The 18,510-nt window shown below is 37.3% G+C and overlaps 1 protein-coding gene across 1 annotated transcript in view; it reads left to right on the forward strand.

Annotated features, from left to right (window-relative positions):
- Nucleotides 1–385: 385 nt before the first annotated feature.
- Nucleotides 386–18,510, forward strand: part of LOC135711311 (ATP-binding cassette sub-family G member 1) — a 213,352-nt gene continuing 195,227 nt past the window's right edge. The window contains exon 1 of the mRNA XM_065234102.1: nt 386–771. The gene's annotated coding sequence lies outside the window, so the exon portion shown is untranslated. The remainder of the gene's footprint in view (nt 772–18,510) is intronic.

Here is an 18,510-nt window from a genome sequence, read left to right on the forward strand (position 1 = left end):
CATGTGGTGAGTAAGACACCTAGCGGGGATAATGCCAGAGTAGTTGGGATCTTGTGGTATCGATTACAATACTTATCACAAATTCGCATCTTTTAGAGTACTACCGTGAAAAAAAAACGGGGTGGCGAGCGAAGGAAGTAGCACTCGACCGGGCAGGCAGGGCGGCGGCGTTTTAGGTATAGAACACGGGTGGCTCTCCCTCCCCTACTCTGTCGAGAGCCAGTCGTCGGTAAGTACTTGTTCACTCAGCCAGCCGTCAGTAGTCATGAGTATCCTTATGAGCGGGGTTCTCGTGGGACCGTCGGAGCGCGCGCTAGCTTGGAAAATTCTCTCACAGGCCGCGCTTTTAGGAGCAATTTGAGCATTGTTGATCTTACAGCTCGATCAGGTCGACTCGAGTGGATCACCGCTAGACGTTCGTTGGCTGAGGGGGTGGCAGTGTACTACTATTACTGAACGTCGCCAATAAGGAAGATTCTTTGCGCGGCCCGTTCATTTCAGTTTCAGTTCTAGTGCGTGCGTGAAGGCGTCCGGACGTGCCTGATTTGTAGCCTGTTTGGAGCTTATCGGTGGTAGATTCTAAGAACAAAGACTTGGCGGTCGATCGTTAGAGTCGGTATTGTGTGTGAACGGAAGAAAAACGCGTCTGGCGTCCAGTGTGTAAATTGAATTCAATTTGAATCTGTTTACCGGCGTGTCGCTCTTACAAACGTGTTTCAGTTGATTTTAATTCAATTTGGTCACTCGCAGGGTGTTTGCAAGAATTAAACGGTGAGTTCACAGTTCAAGATGCGGTGGTTTATTTTTGGACGATAGTTTTCTCACATTGCACTAATTCAATTAAGTTGAGCTATGTGAGCAGAGCACATCATGCGAGTACATTTCGCGCCGGACCGTTATTGCAATTTTATTCATGAATATTATGATGACCTAGAGCTGTGTGAGCTCCGAGCTTCGAGATTGGGCCATGTGTTGCCAGTAAGATTACGATTCTCTTTATTGGGGTAGAGTATGTCCATGGAAGTCGCGTGGTAGCAACAATGCTCAGGGAAAGTAATTCACATACAATACTGCTCTTCGATAGACCAGACGGTGATAAGGGTAGTCAATTGAAAGGAGGTTACCTACATTGATATCGACTGCTCTGCCACTGAACAGATGACGAACTTCCCATCACTCAAACCCGTTACTGTCGACATACATGACTTTGAACAAAAATAGGATGGTTTTGTAGCTTCGTTGTTATTGACTATGTGCTAAATATTCCATATAAATTCAATACCAACAAGTGTGCAGTATCCGTGTGATCGAAAGATGATTGTAAATTGTGGAACACGTAGAGCATTCCATTCGTTCGCTCTAGTTCAAAACGCATCACTTCTCGAACCGGTCTGGTGTAAGAATCGTTTGAGCTGCGGTTTTGCATTATCGGCGTACTTTTTCTTCTTCCTTTTATTTGTATTGATTTGTATGATACGAGCGGTATTTTGTTGCAGTGTAGGTCTGTTTGATATTACCACAATGAGCTGCTATTGGCCCCCTGGCCCTTAATATAGGCGGTGACAGTGAATTGCAAATGTGCAGTGGATCGATTGAAATGCATTTTTGTTTTCGCTTCGACCGATGACGGCGGACTGTTGCTGGCTCGACGCCGTTACTCTTCTTCCGTGTGTGAGTTCTGGCCTTTGGAGTGGGTCCCGTTCCGCGCGTGACTCTAGGTCGACAAGGAAAGGAAGTGCTAGGTGATGGATGGGTCAACGTCGAACGTTTGGACTCGTTTAATCGTTACACAATTGCTTGTAATTTATGGAGCGGAATCAATCGTGACTTACTTGTTGGTTGATGGACTTGACGATGATAAAGTTTGTCTGAAAGGGCTTCGCTATGATCCATGGTTCGTAAATAGTTCAGTAGATTAACTGCCGATTTAAATTTAGGATTAAGAATATACGCATTAAAATACATTGAATGTGTTGTCTGTGTTTTAAGAAGCGGTGGATTATTGCGAATGACGTTTTTATGAATTAGGTTGTAACTTTTAATGAGGAACGATTGAATTCTGGACTGAAAAAAATGAAAAATTTCGGAGTTAGAGCTTCAAGATTATAAGGAACGAAACATTGTCACGAAGTAATTATTTTCAAAATCATATCCATTATTTTCCTAGAACTTCAACTTTTTTAAGGAATTTTTTGTAAACGTGAATTCCTTGAAATGGTTCTCATAATTCCCTAGAATCTCTTCTTTGAGTTCTCTAAAAATGATTGCAGGAACAACCATGAAATTATACATCGTATTTCTTCGAAATTTACCTCAAAATTTCGTTGAAAATTTCTTTGAAACTTTCCTCAAGTTTTCTTAGAAATACTCCTACAGTTAGTAAAAAATCAAGCAAATGTAAATAAAAAAGTAAAACGCAGAATTCTGAAATACTCAAATCTCATGCATGAATGAGTGAGTTTTACCTGAAAAAAAAAAATCAACTGTGCAAAAATCACCGATGGTTTAAAAATGCATTGCTTTATATTTTGGTGAATCCTAAGTTTTCCGTCTATCTTGTTTTCCATACTGAGTACCAATGCTACCAACACCAAGGAGACAGCACCCGCACCCAGGCATGGAAAATTATTTGCATTCATTTCGTGCATTCATTTACATTTATTTGCCTATAACTTTTTTCTTCGACAGCATTCCGCAAAATTATGTATATAGCTTTTGTAGGTTTTGTAATTAGCTACAACTTTTGTTAACAACTCAAATCCGTATCTCTGATGCTTGACGAACCAGAGCGAACAGAAGCCACTACTGTTTTTCAGTGATTGTATTTTACATTCACTGAAAAACAGTAACAACTCAACAGCAGAACTCACTCCCGGAGCAGTGTTGGAAAAGTTCGCGATATTTCACGAAGTTCACCAAGGGAAAAGTTCGCGAGTCATAGTGAGTTTTCGCGAACTTTTCCATCACTGTCCCGGAGGAAACCAGAATCACTTCTAGGAGGTCGAAAGAAACCTATAGTAGTAGTTGGAACTCAGTGTTCACTCAGCTGTCGACAGAAGCAGACCACTCTCAATGTGTGTCACGCGATCGTCTGTTTACTCGGCAGCAACCATTGTTTTTCATCAGCAGTTCTTTCGGTCGATGCGTCGTATACTTTGGAAAGCAACCGTTTCGTGATGAATGTGTGAGTGTTGAACACGTTTTGCGTCCATTGCTACAATGGAAGCACTCTGACCTCCGTTGGCGAATCTGCCTTACAATGATACCACTGGAAGCGGCTCCCGTTCTGGTGGAGGAGGCTTATTGGATAACGGAAGATAAAATGTTTATTGTGTTGTACCTTTTGACTATAGTTTTAAGATGTATTGTATAGTGAACAAGAATCCTCGGCTCTGTTAAGTTAATTCAGTTGAGCCTTATCAAATAAATTAATAAACAAAACAAATAAGAAGTTGGGACTATCTTTCGGGAGAAGTTGTAAGAAGCATCATAGTTAAACTGGCACAAGCTTCCGCTGGAAGATTAAAGAAATTGCCGGGGAAAATTGGAAGAGCTTTCTTGAAAATATATAAATAAGCTTCGGTGATTAGACGGAAGGTAGTATAAGGGGAAGTCAGAAAAACGAAATCCAGACAAATCGGACGAATCTTTCAAACAAAATCTGATGTACATCGATTTTGCGAACAAAATTACATCTATTGATGTAATATTGTATCTGATTTTTGCTATTACATCATTATTTCATACAGCAGCTTGAATTACGTTGATCGATATTACATTTTTTTGCTGTGTATGAGGAGATCTTGAACAAACAGTGTCGATATTTTGAGGGAAAGAATTGTGTGAAAAATGGACCATAGCAAAAAGCGCTCATATTAACTTAAATGTTGCACTGTAAACTCTCCCGTCTTTGATATTTAAGGAACCATCGAGTTAGAGAGGATAGCGAGTTACGGAGATACATTTGGAAAACTTGTTTGGGAAAAGTGTTCGAAGTATCCTAGATTTCGATCGAGTTGGGGGGAATATCGAGCTAGGGAGAGATCGAGTAAGAAAGAGTTGACTGTTAGCCAGTACGAGAAAGCTAGGATACACAGATAAAAATTCTGAATTTTAATTGTGATGTAAACATTCATTCACGTAGATTTGTATTTCATTTCACGCAACCGAGCAACTTGCAAACAATGTTGTTCACAAAGATGAGCTTTTGTATACACAGCAAAAAAATAATTTTGATATCACGTCAAAGTGGATGCACTACAATCATGTCGAAAATATGGTGTAATATTACTTGCTAAAAAGGACAAAATTATCATTAATACAATGCATGAACTGACATTACGCTGCTTTTACTGCATTTGTTTATTTATGTGGTCATAAAAATTACATAAAATTTTCGACATGATTGTAGTGCATCCACTTTGATGTGATATCAAAATTATTTTTTTGCTGTGTACAATATTTGCTACATTGCATGAAATGTGTCAGAACTAAACATGATATATAATGTAAACGTATATGATATGTGACGCTCCATTTATATGCATTATATTGAACAGAAATTTACACTACTTTTTCGAACTGTGTAGATAATGTCCAATCACAGACATAACACATTGATTATTTCTCACTGTAAAACATCGTCGCTAGAACATCTATAATGGGCAGTACGCTCAACAGATGACGGTAGTGTGTAAACGTCAAACGAAAGAGAATTGACTATGCATGCCACAGGTGGCGGTACTACCAACTAAGAAACATTTAAATTGTCCGATAAATACGTGATCGATGATCAACTTGCAAGAGTTATGTCTGTTTGTCTGTGGTCCAATAATTTATCTTATCAATATTGGTGATTGCAGCAAATCTGAGATACGACACAAACATCAAAACGGCCGAGCCTACTACGTTTGCTGCAAAGATGAATCTTGGCAATGATTCGAGTTCAAGTACAAATATTCAAAAAACTAAGCATTTCTTGAATCCACAGGGGTGGAAGGATGCGTGGACATACCGTGCCAAACGCTCCGAGCTATATAAATGTGATTACAATAATAATATGTCGTGTAATAAATGGTAGGGGAAATGCAGGTAATGTCGGCCTAAGTGTCCCTAATTTGGGCCCATACATAAATTCAGCAATCAACTAAATTTTCAATAGCAACCAAAAATATCCATTAGTAACGTCCCAATAACGCGTTCATCTAGATAAAATTGATAAATAGCAGACTTTTAGCGATGGGCCCAAATTAGGGACATGTAGGCCGACATTACCTACATTTCCCCTATATAAAATGTTAATGATGGAAAGGTCTCACCATATGAATCCAATGTTTCCAGTAGTTCCGTGCAATCGGTTGCAAGCTACGGGTATTAAAACAATATAAAACCGGTAGCTGATCGTTTTGTTTTGATTTTTATTTACTTTATTTATGACAAAATAATTAACTAGCCAGAGGGTAGTTCATCTCAGCGGTAGCTGAACGATCGTGGCATCTAAAAACTCCCTTGAACAGGTGACATTACAAGGATCTCAACAAGTTGCTTCTGATAGGCTGCTTCTGATAGGCTGCTTCTTACTTTTCCGACTTTTCCATTTTCACAGTAGAAAAAATTTAACTTTCGATGGAATCAATAACAACGGCAAATTTCACTTTACTGAAAACTGAAATGAATTTTTTTTTCCTTGATTTGTTTTCCGTCGAACTTTTTTTTCGTGCTGAGCACCAATGCTACCGACGCCAGGGAGGCAGATCCCACAACTGGGAACCTGAGACCAACGGCTTTACTTCCCTTCCGGAGAAAGGCGTGATCAGAGATTTTATGCCTCAGAACATTCCGGCGGCGCCGACTGGGATTGAACCCAGGCCTGTTGGGGAAAACAGAAATACATAAAAATGACAAAATGATAAACTCTTTGCACATTGTCAAAGATCATTGCACACAAACTCAACTTTGCTCAAATCAAAACAAAAATACTAGCCCATTTGGCGGCTGATGTCATAAGCTTCTAAGAAAATTCTACTACAGCGAACCACATTATTTTAATTGATTTCTTCGCCAGTTAGTCGTCTGTCACTTCGTTTGTGCTATTCACTTTCAATATTCACTGAATAGTGAAAGTGATACAAAAGTATATCCACTTAAAATGATAGCTTCATTGCCATTCTTTCAGAAATTATTACTGAAAACAGTGAAAAGTTGGGAAAAGTTCAGTAAACAAAAACATACAACATACATACAACAGTACACAAATACATACCTGAGTGGTGCGAAGTCAATCACTTTCAATCTTCAAGTAATTTTGCATGAACAATATACATTTCTTTGCCTTTGTTTACATCCTCTCAACACCGATCAAAAATTGACGCCTTTTTTCCTAAGCTAAAATGAGAACTTGCTCGTGAGTTTATCATTATTTCTCGATTACTTTTTAGAAGGGACGTAATAGCTTTGGTAAACAATGCATTTGATCGTTGATTTGACGAAACTGGTAGCTCGCCCACGCACTCGTTAACACACCCCTACCTGATAGTGGTGTTTAAATTGTCGGAAAACATGCGGAAAATTCACTCATCGCTGGGTCGTTCTCATTCGCCGTGTAACTGTTTACCACTTGTTTATATTAAGATCCATTCAGTTTTTTTTCTGCTCGAAGCTGATATTATAAGTGAACCCTACACGATTGCTTTTATTGACAATAATCGTATTGTCAATACATGCTATATTGGCGTCAATACATCGAGATTGACAATATTTCAGATATCACATCATCAATATTATTGTCAATAATTCTCCTTCGCGTCAATATATTGATGCGTGTGGGGTTTGCTATAAGCAAAGATTTGTTTACTCTCATTACAAGAGGTACGAATTAACTGTATTTTAGCAATTTTGTGTGTGTTTAGGCCCACACGCAATGTGGGCGGAAGCGGAACGGAAACGGCAAGTTTGACAGTTTTCATAACTGGCATAAAGATGTCTAACCGAAGTCGATTTGGTTCTAACTAGTTTTCAATCCAACAAGTAAGCTTCCTCAGATCGGGCTTTTCCAGTTCCACTGTCATTGCGCTTGGGACTTAAGCGCAACACTCACTTACCATGATTTAACGTCAAAAGTGCAAGGTGCTGTCGCGTGATTTCCAATCATAACCCATTTTTGAGGAAGGTTGTATGAGATGGAACGCGAATAAATTAATTTGTTATTTGCCAAACAATGCTTGAAATAAATATTTACAAAAGGACTCAAACTTAAAAAAAAAATAGGGGAAATGTCTCTAATGTTGGCTTATGGATCTAAGATTGGGCCCATCGCTAAAAATCTGCTATTAATCAATTTTATCTAGATGAACGCGTCATTTAAATGGTACTAATGGATATTTTTGGTCACTATTGAAAATTTAGTCGATTGCTGAAATTATGTATGGGCCCAAATTAGGGGCATTTAGGCTGACATTACATGCATTTCCCCTGCCATTTGCAAGTTATATTCTTCCTGGTTATAATGCTGATAGTAATCTTTCCGGATGCCTCGTCCCTTACGTCACTTTCAATATAAACGGGAAAAATTTCGATTCAGTTTTTGGTAGAGTTACGGGCGTGGTATCAAGCATGTATGTATTTTTTTTCAATGGATAGAGTAATGCTCTGAAAGTTCAATGGATGATAAATTGAAGTATTTAGTTCGTTTATTTACAAAATCCGAAACAAATCATAAGAAAAGCATAGTATCACAATGGGGAGGCTTAATCTGTACAAATATTCTTTTAAAATCGTCCTATATTATTTGTTATGCATTGGGTAATTTGTCATGGAAACATATATCAAAATAGATTTGATCATGTTTGGTAAAGTTTGTAACGTGCAAAAACTGGTCAACTTCAAATTATTGGTGTATTTCTGTTAAAACTGCATTCAAAAACCTTTAATTGCTGCATTTGAAAGTTGAGTGTATATACAATGGTTGCTATGATGGGTTTTCACCGTTTGCTCTCCAGCTCTCAAAATGACGTCCAAGCAAGAGGTGCAGCGTGTCAAAATTTTGCTCGCGCATCAAGATAATCGGACGTTCTCACACGCCAAGTTGGCAAAATTGCTGGATGTGGCCAAATCGACCGTGACAAACGTTTGAAAAGCGTTCGAGGAGCGTCTGTCGACCGCCAAGAAGCCTGGAAGCGGCAATAATCGGACTTGGAAGCGACGACGAAAAAGCTGGCGGTGAAATATAAGCGGAATCCTAACCTCTCCGTATGGGACGTTGCTGGCAAGCTCAATGTCTTCCATACTACTGTGCAGCGGACCAAGAAACGAACCGGGTTGTCGACGTTTAAGAAGGTGAAGGTGGCGAACCGAGTTTACAAACAAAACACGTCGGCAAAGCAGCGGTCCCGAAAGCTGTATACGAATCTGCTCACAAAGTTCGACTGTGACGGACGACGAAACTTATGTGAAGGTGGATTTCAAGCAGCTTCCGGGACAGGAGTTTTATACCGCATCAGGAAAAGGGAAGGTGGCTGAAATTTTCAAAACCATCAAACTATCGAAGTTCCCGAAAGAATATCTCGTCTGGCAGGCCATATGCACGTGTGGTCTAAACAGCGGCATTTTCATTACCACGGGAACCATCAATCAAGAGATCTGCGTCAAGGAGTGCCTGGAAAAGCGGCTGCTTCCATCCCTAAAGCAACATAATAGACCTGTGCTGCTCTGGCCGGGCTTGACGAGCTGCCACTATGGGAAAAGGCAATCAAGTGGTACGGTGCGAACAACGTGGTTGTGGTACCCAAACACCACAACCCTCCCAACAGCCCAGAACTCAGCCCTATCGAACGGTATTGGGCCTTGGTCAAACGGAATCTCAAAAAAACTAATAAATCCATGGAAAATGAGCGTTCCATGGCGTTCGGCGGCGAATAAGGTCAAAGAGACCACTGTGCAAAATTTAATGGAAGGGGTTAAGCGGAAGGCACGGCAGTTCGGATTTGGCAAACCAAAAGTTCGTTTGTTCGTTTACATTTTTTCCTTTAAATATATAAATTGAACTACCAAAAGAAAAACAAGAAGATTTTTGTGATATGAATTTTGACTGAAAGAAACGATTTTTTTGTCGACCAATTTTTGCGTGTTCCAGTCTTAAGTGTTCCCTTGGGAGGTGGATGGAATTTTCTTAGCTACAAATTTGCTGGGGCTATATTAGATTGAAGATAGTAAACAAAGGTTATAAATGATTTAAGACGTCATGCTAATGATTTCAGATGATGATACACAATCAACGGCTTAGCAGGCATCATTGGTGTCGCTGACGCATGGAATGGAGCTCAAACTTCATAACTTATATGTCACAGTGCCTCCCAGAAAACGGTTGCTTGATCATGCCATAAGATTAAGAGATTATAATAATAATTAATTGCTATTTTATTTGATATTTTGCTGAGCATCAATCTTTAGCAACGTTGTAGCTCAGATATTTTCTTACGGGAGTCAGTACCGGACTTTTTTTTTTCTCAGATCAATACATAAAAGTCTAGAAGGCAATGCTCAACATGTTTAGTTTTCTTCTATTGTGCTACCTGACTCATAACGGATATACGTTCTATCCATGGAATCGTATACCTTGTCTAATTCTACGTTCATTGTGCTGTGTTTAATTTGGCGAGGTACACGATTCCGCGGATACAACGTACATTTATTCCCGAGCAAAATCCAGCATCAAATTGACAGCAAATTGAAATCAAGGTTTGATTTAAACATCAAACTGAAATCTTAATTTGATTTCAGTTTACGCAGTTGACAAATTTGATACCAAATTTTGATTTCATTTTCCTGTACATTTACTCTTCATAAATATATTGTTGCGGGTTTATTTTCATTGCCTTAGCATAACAAGAAATTGAATACTTGTTTTATTATCAACAGGAAAAATTGATATCAAATTGAGTTTTCAGTTTGCTCTCGCTGATAGTAGAAATAGTTTTCAATGTGATGTCACAGGAAGATTTTTTTGCTCGCAATTGTGATATTTTATCTGTTAAAACGAACAAAACAACAGCAACCTGTGTAATCATTGTCAGCGAAATCACAACATCAAATTTAGATTTCAATTTGATCTCAGACTTTGCTCGGGATCCCGAGCAAAGTCTGAGATCAAATTGAAATCTAAATTTGATGTTGTGATTTCGCTGATAATGATTACTCAGGTTGCTGTCGTTTTGGTCGTTTTAACGGTTAAAATATCACAATTGAGAGCAAACAAATCTTCCTGTGACATCACATTGAGAACTATTTCTGCTATCAGTGAGAGCAAACTAAAAACTTAATTTACTATCCATTTTTCCTGTTGATAACAAATCAAGTATTCAATTCGATGTTATGCTAAGGCAATGAAAACAAACCCGTAACAACATATTTTTAAAGAGCAAATGTACAGCAAAATGAAAACAAAATTTGGTATCAAATTTGTCAATGTGTAAACTGAAATCAAATTATGATTTCAGTTTGATGTTGATATCAAAACTTGATTTCAATTTGTTGTCATTTTGATGCTGGACTTTGCTCGGGATATGAGTCAGGTAAGTAACAGTAGTAATTTTCTTATATGTTTCAAATGGTCTCTAGACAATCAGTTTCTGACTAAATAAGTTCAAGTTTTGGGAGGTTAATCAGGACGAATTTAGAATCTTTAGAGCAATGTTGAGCAATAGTTCAGAGTGCTCAAATTTGTGTGTGTTGCTTACTCTTCTCAGAGATGGCTGAACCTATTATGTTTCAACTGGTTCAATTTTGTTTATATCTGACTTCCATAGAATTTAATCTCGATTGGATGTTTGGCTCCCGAGCTATGAACATAAACATGACATTTTACAGTAAAAAAAAATAATTGATTAGCATTAATGACTTGTGATTCGTCATTGAAATTGTATGAATTATGGATAAACATATTGCAAATGATCCATAAAAACTTCAACAATGATCCTTGAACTAACTAAATTGATCTATAGAAAATCAAGTTTGCACACTATGATCTGTAAATTAGCCATCCCAAGTGACAGTATAACAGCCTTTTGGCTTTTACTCTGATTTATTGTGGTTTTATAACGGCAATAAGCAATCTCTTCAGTTTAATTACAGCATTCAATATTGAAAATTTGCAATATTGGTTAGTAGTTCAGTTTTATGCTGTTTTATAAACCTTTTAAAGTCTGACGATAGAGTCAGAAAGTGTCTGGTTTCAAAAAAGAATTTAGTGCAGCACTTTATTCCTTTATAAAACTGTTCAGTTAATCAATCATTTACATTATTTATTTACAGATATCTGTGAAAAATTCACAGATATTTGTGAAAAATTACAGGAAATCTGCGAAACTGTTTACCGAACGTTCAGCTGTTGAGTTTTCGGTAAAATGTTACAGATTTCTGTAAAAATTTCCAAGTGTGTATATTGTTGCTTTTCTAATGTTCATAAATTGTATCACAAAACTCCTCACTGTTTACAAATTCAACTAAAAAGATGGATCCACTGTCGACGGAAGGGAATAGGAATTCAATTCCAGAACTTCTTGAGAGGCCCAGCAGCTCTGACAAAACCGGTCGACAGCAACAGAGCTGCCCATTTAGTAGAGTGAAGTGAATGCGGTTCACAATGCACTAAGCCGTCAAATTATACGCTTAAATTGATGGGAATACACAAATTATTATTTGCCTCATGTTCTGAATAAAGACAGACCATCCTTCTCCAGAATTTGCATTTGCATCAGTGCCAAACTGGGAGTGCGGAAAACTGCCGACAGGTGCTTCAGAAGCTGTCAGTCAACTGGAAATTTCTGAACTTGTAGCGGTTGCATTCGGCGAAAAGGTCATCAAGCAAGCGCATTTAAACTTCATCACATCATCCGGGAGAAGGGAAACTTTTCGGCAACGATTGTGCTTCCAACTGTTCCAAGTTATGTAGATACACTTCCTGACTAACTACTTCCAATGGAAGAAAATCGCCTTTATCGAGGATGTCACACCACTTGTTGATCCAACGGTGGAGTAGAACCTCGTTGCAATGATCACACATCAAAACAATCGAAAGATAAATAAATTTGGACGTTTAAATTTTTCACCATTAATGCCGTCATAAAACTTAACAGAATAGGATCAAGCAAAATGGCTTCTGATAAAAACAATTCAGTCTAAAAATTAACGTCATAAAAGCCGCATTTTGCACAGCTTTTTCTCAAATGGCTTATGAAAATTAATGCTTATGCTACTGCTATTTTTGATTACTCCATTTGATTTTTACTACCTACAGTTTTCAAGATATTTTTCCTTAAAAAATAAATTTTGTCTCATCAATCCATCAATGAGTAATATATATTACGAAAATCATAAAATTGTCTCAGCTGGGCGCAATGATTAATATAAAAAATAACTGTATTTTGATTCCTAAATTAAAAAAAAAAGTACTTTCTTCCGATGCACATTTTACACTAGATTCAATTTGTTACCTAAAAATAGATCACAATGTGGAAACTGTTTCAATAATTTTGGTAATTCTTTCACTTGAATGATGGGGAAAGTTATGAGGATTTGTGACAGAATCATTTTTGAATAATTAATTTGGCAACATCGGATGATATTTATGTATCCCTTTTCATCTTGATTGATACTTTATTTTTAGTGTGCTTGGCTAGCTTCAAAGACAAATGGCACAAGTATTGATGCCAAATGGCTTTTATTGTAGTTTTAATAAGGGTTTCAAATGGTTCTCAATGCGTTCGTCGTATAACCTTTTTGAAGCAAATCAATCGTGAAGTACCTCGAAAATATGCCCTTCAAATCCTTCTCGAGGGTGGGACAACTAGGCAGATTCTAGTCTTAATGAGGGTTTGGTGGATGTAATAAAGGCAAAATTGTCTGGGCCAGGGTTTTATGAATGTTGTTTTATAGTAGCCTTATAGTACTTCATAAAACGGAAAATGTTACTTGGGATATAGGGGAAATGAATGTAATGCCGGCCTAAGTGTCCCTAATTTGGGCCCATACATAAATTCAGCAATCGACTAAATTTTCAATAGCAACTAAAAATCTCCATTAGTACCGTCCCAATGACGCTTTCATGTAGATACAATTGATAAATAGCAAATTTTTAGCGATGGGCCCAGTCTTAGATTCATAGGCCAACATTAGAGCCATTTCCCCTATTGTTCATGTTTTGGATACTAATTTATTAATTTTGATCCATAAAACTTGTAAAATCGTTCCTGTACTGCGTAGCTACTCAGATTTACTGTCATGTCCGTGTTTTTTTGGTCAGAAGAGCAGAATGATGGGCAAGCGGCAAGAAAAAGATTACAAATGAAGCTTTCATAATAATCTTCTCAACGCCAAGCAAACCGCCGCACAGTGGGGTGGCTACCTACAAAAGTCGGTCATAATTATTTTTCTAACTTTTTTGCGTTGAAATGTGTTTGATGGTAAATAAATAGTCGAAAAATAAAATATTGCATTAAAGAGGTCCAAAAACTTACAAAGGATGAAATAAGTTAAATGACAAAATGAAATAAGTTTCTGTTGAAATTACTAAAATCTATCATCAAAATACTTACTTTTTAGCAACTTGATATCATAAAAGTTATAGATGAAATTTTGTTTATCTATCATCTATCAAAAACATTGTTTATATGAGTGATTGTAAGGCCCATCTATGAATTTTTCGAGAATAATGAGATACCAACAGAAATTACAAAAATTCTATATTATTGATACGCAATGATAAGCATCAATGTTGCAGCACATTTACGCTAAAAAATAGGTTTTGAAAATTGAAAATGGCCATTTAGCAAGCATATAATTCTTAAGAGTCCAGCTTATCACGTCAATAGTCACTTTTGGTTCGTATCTTTGATATACATATAATTATATATGATAATATATAGTTTTTAAACCACTTCAGGTCCGATTTTTAAAACGGTTAGGTAGAAATATATTTTATACAAGTATTTTTTTCAGATATCGAACAAAAAACTAATTTTCTTGGATTTTTGATATCATTTCTAAACTTTTTAGAAAATTCAAAATGTATCACAATGTTTTTTTTCGCGGCGGTAAGCTTCGCGTTAAGAAGATTCCATAATAACCTTCTTAAAAAGCTTCATCTGGATGCTCGACCGTCACTCCGCTCCTCTAAAAAAAACACGACAGTACAGCAAATCTAGCAACGCAGTAAAGGAGTAATTTCCAAAGGTTTATGGATCAAAATTTAAAAATGTGTCTCCAAAACACTACAACTCTGTATTTATGTACGTGTTACTTGCCTGGAGCAGGGTCCAGGACGACTATGATGAGCGCAGGCAGCGATAGGCAAGACAGTGTTAGAGAGATCGATGCCTTTCATAGTGCCTTTCACGATGCGTCCCGGGATTGAGGATCCAGTGTTCGAATGTTGTTTAACATTCGCATACACCGTTTGAAAAATTCATGTAAATTTTGTATGCAAGCTTGTAAACAAAGTCGGTGTTTATGCCAACTATAGCTCCAAATTTAACGTCATAGATACCAAAATTAATTAAGTGGAATTTAATGGAAAATAACCTTTTTTGCTGTTTTACTTAAGCATTCCGCTAACAGCCCAATTCAATTACTTCAAAACGTGAAGAGATTTTACGCGATTTTAACCTTCAGTTTTTTGACTTAGAACTACGTCTTTGTCGACTATACTGGGGTACAAATCAAAAGAAAAATATGTGTGGTGAAATAGTGTTAGGTTTTGAACGCTTGTAACTTTGTCATTTATAAATGAAATGAAAATCCAAATACGCCAATCGATAGGATATTACTTAACAAACCTTTTGAAAAAATAATGTCCTAATTTTTAATCAATAAACATTTGAAAATGCGCAAATGATAATTTTGGTCACTGTTTTCATGAACTAAACGTTTTCCCCAAATCCAGTCATCATAAACGAATACCACTTGGTTGCACATCATTCAACTTGAACCTGAAAAGATATAAATCAGCGCTGCTCTCCTGCGTCTGTTCATTACCGCTTCGGACGACGTGGCACTATACTAGGTCCTGCAGCAAGCAGGACCAAGTCTGCGGCTGAAGGTGAATCACGGAGTGACCCCACAATGAGGAATAAGAATGAAAAAAATAAGCATGTAACACCCCCTCCCCCTTAACAACAACCTATCCCCCTCCACCTTAACAATAACCAGAAAAAGACATGGACTTTGACGATCATTTTCTCCGGGAAATAAATTTTAAGCAGACCACAATTATGTATAAACAGTTAATTTTTTATATGCAGAGCCAACATTAAAAAAAAAAAATGCTTAACAGAAGACGAACACTCGATGAATTACCAACAACTGACAGTAAAACATAGCTGGTACCTCTATATATGCAATTATTTTAACATCCAAAGTCCATCCTTTTTTACATATTCTGCATATTCTGCACATAAGAAATTTTCTGCTCCGTCCCAATCATAAAAAAAAATGGCGGGAAATCCTGTCAGGTGCGTTTGTACATCGTTCTGCTTGAACCTGAAAAGATATAAAACAGCGCTGCTGTCGTGCGTCTGCAGATAGAGTTCGGTGTTATCAAGCCAACATGGAAGCATTCATAGGAAATGCGCCACCATCTACTGATTGGGACGCTGAAGAAGGTCCTTCAACTCGAGGTAGGAAATTAAAATTAATTTGTATTGCTGATTACATCTAAAACTGGACTGCCCCAAAAAATGTGATAAAAGTGCACGTTTCGGTCAAATCGTTTTGGTTGCTTCGAAGAACTCATTGCTTGCATCATAATAGATAAGTGCACTGAAGACACCAATACAATGAGATGGAAACTCGCACTTTGGTCCGACTTTTTAATAAATGAAAACGCACTTAAATGGGTGAAATGCGCAATAACCTTTGGAACCGCATACGTTCGAAATTTAAGGTACGGTAATGAATTTTAGTTGGACCTATTTTTACCAGCGCTAATTTAGTCCAAGGTCTCCAAGGTCAATTAATGTTGAACTAAGAACCTACTTATTGGAAACCAAATGTTTGATTTGAGAAAAGTCAAAGTATTCTATTTTGCTTCATTCTACAACCACGCTGTAAAGTACATATTAATGATGCATGCTAATTTCATGTTAGGGTTGTCCTTCAAATTGAAGAAAAAGAGGTACTTAAACCTCGTATGATCGTTATACCTCTTCCTCCCCTACTTCGCTGAAATATGAACCAACATTTTGTTCAATAATGAAAATACCGTATTCTGATAAGGAAAACAACTGCCTGTTGCGTTATCATAAAATGCAACCTTCACTCTCTTCTCTGCTTCAAAGACCTAATTCAAAACTAATGACGGAGCTACTGAAAAAATAGCGAATTTTTTGCGAATTCTGTCAATTATTAACCATTACATTAAATTTAAATACATTATCTCAAATGTGTAAATTGTTTTGAGTGAACCATAACCGAGAAATTGAAATACTTGAAATTTTTAAGATAAAGTATAATAGTCAAATATGCATGAAAAGCATAAATTTTGTGTGGTTCTACGTCATACTGCAGTCGTGTCTAGGACACAACCCTTTAATTTTTTTTCTGTGTTTGAGCTGGATAGTAAGAGCAAGTATCACACAGAGCATAGTCAGAATTAAAATTATACTTGTCAAGGCAAAATAGTCAGAAGACCTCTTCACAACCCTCAGCCACAGGACCGAAACGACTATGTTGAACGTTGTCTGCACAAGGCCGGAGTGGGTTGAGAGGATCAGGGGCTTTCAAAAAGCCTACGGGGCGTATCGGATGCAAACAGGCTGAAAAAGTGCTTGACTGGTAATCACCTGACTCCGTGGTAGGCGCAGGCTGGGAGGTGGAGCAAATTTCTGGATGAAATCTGTCATAGTGAAAACCGTTGCTGCAAACAGGAGGAACTTCAGGGGAAGTGAAAAAGTACTAACAGGTTGATACTGAGCGAGCAAGTTGGAAGACCTCATCATCGGATCCGAACAATGGAACGGAACGACTCGGATGGCAGGAACAGTCAGAAAACAGGTTATGAGTATTTTTTCCCGACTCCGATCTTGAATGATTTGAATTGCAGTGCACATTCTTCTTGACCAGAGGGAATACCTTCGGATCCTCACATAGCAAGCTGTGCTTAGCCAGCTGAGCCAATGCTTCGTTTTTCAACCTCGGGTGAATTCGAGAAAGATGCAACTAGAACAATGCCTCCAGTGGAGGAACGTTATTCGCAAGTTATTGTTTTAACTCTTAATTTATTCCAAATTCAAATTATCACATCTAGGTGCTTCAGCTACTACACTAACTTACCAGCCTTAATTGTTATGATATATATCTAAGTGTTTTTACATTGTTTTTGCTTTGGCAATTCAGTATTTTAAACAGGTTTTCTATACATGCGCCAGAATAAAAATTAAACTTAAACTAAATCTAATTTAAATATAAAGGGAATGAATAGTTGCAATTGACGATTGCAACGATTTTTGCCTGAAATTTTTAATTATTTTGATGTGCATTTGTTCTACAGTCTCCTCGATTATCTCAACAACTGAACCCAGGCGGCAGCTTCAAAATCATCTTCATAACTATGTTCTGAATCCTTTGAAGTGCCTTTTTTCCTGGTAGTGCAACAACTAGGCCATATTGGCATAGCATAATGCATGGCCAGTCTAAAAGCTTTGTTTAAATGTTAGCATTTTATTCTGCAGGCAAAGCTTGGATTTCCTGTTTAAAAGAGGATACAAACATTTTACACATTTGTTACATTAGACTTGAATGCCCGCAATGTGATCTTTAAAAGCTAATTTTTGGTCAAGTACTAATCCGACATTTAAGTTGATTTGATCTTGGAGCTCCGTTAATAGTGACTATGTTACTAATACACGGTTTCAAAAAAGAAGCTCTATGCTTATGTGGGAATACTATAAGCTGAGTTTTGGAAGCTTTGGGAGAAATGTTCCATGTTTGTAAAATAGAAAACATCTGGTATATAATTTTACCACAGAAGAAAAGGTACTTTCTGGTAGTTCCATCATCACCAAGAGCTTTTATTTTTCGAGACTTTTTAGTAAGTTACCCAGGAATCATCAAAGCAACCTAATTCCGAGCAACCTGATTCTCAATTGGACTATCAAGACCCAAACTGAAATTATGGGAACTTTCGAATTACTAAGCAAGTTTCTGAGCTTTTTTCCGAATTTGTGATCAAAATTTAGCCATCTTCTTTTAGTGCTGGAATAGGCGTTTGAGATTTTTTTAAAAAGTGTTTGTGACCTTCCAAAGGGTTTGGAACTCGGGTCTAATTACGATTAATTATTTTCAAAAGTTTTGTTCCTCAAGGCCGAGAATCACTTTTTATTTTGTTTTTGCAAATCCCACAAGATAACTTTCATGGCAGGATCGCGTGTTCTTTGATATTGCCTTCTACGGACATTTTTAAAGATGGATCAAGAGCTGAAGATCATACTCCCACATGATTGCAAGGACGTGGTCGGCACC

The sequence above is a fragment of the Ochlerotatus camptorhynchus genome, unplaced genomic scaffold (assembly GCF_037179485.1).
Source record: "Ochlerotatus camptorhynchus isolate MF236.1 unplaced genomic scaffold, CSIRO-AGI_Acam_v1.1 ptg000431l, whole genome shotgun sequence".
NCBI lineage: Eukaryota > Metazoa > Arthropoda > Insecta > Diptera > Culicidae > Ochlerotatus > Ochlerotatus camptorhynchus.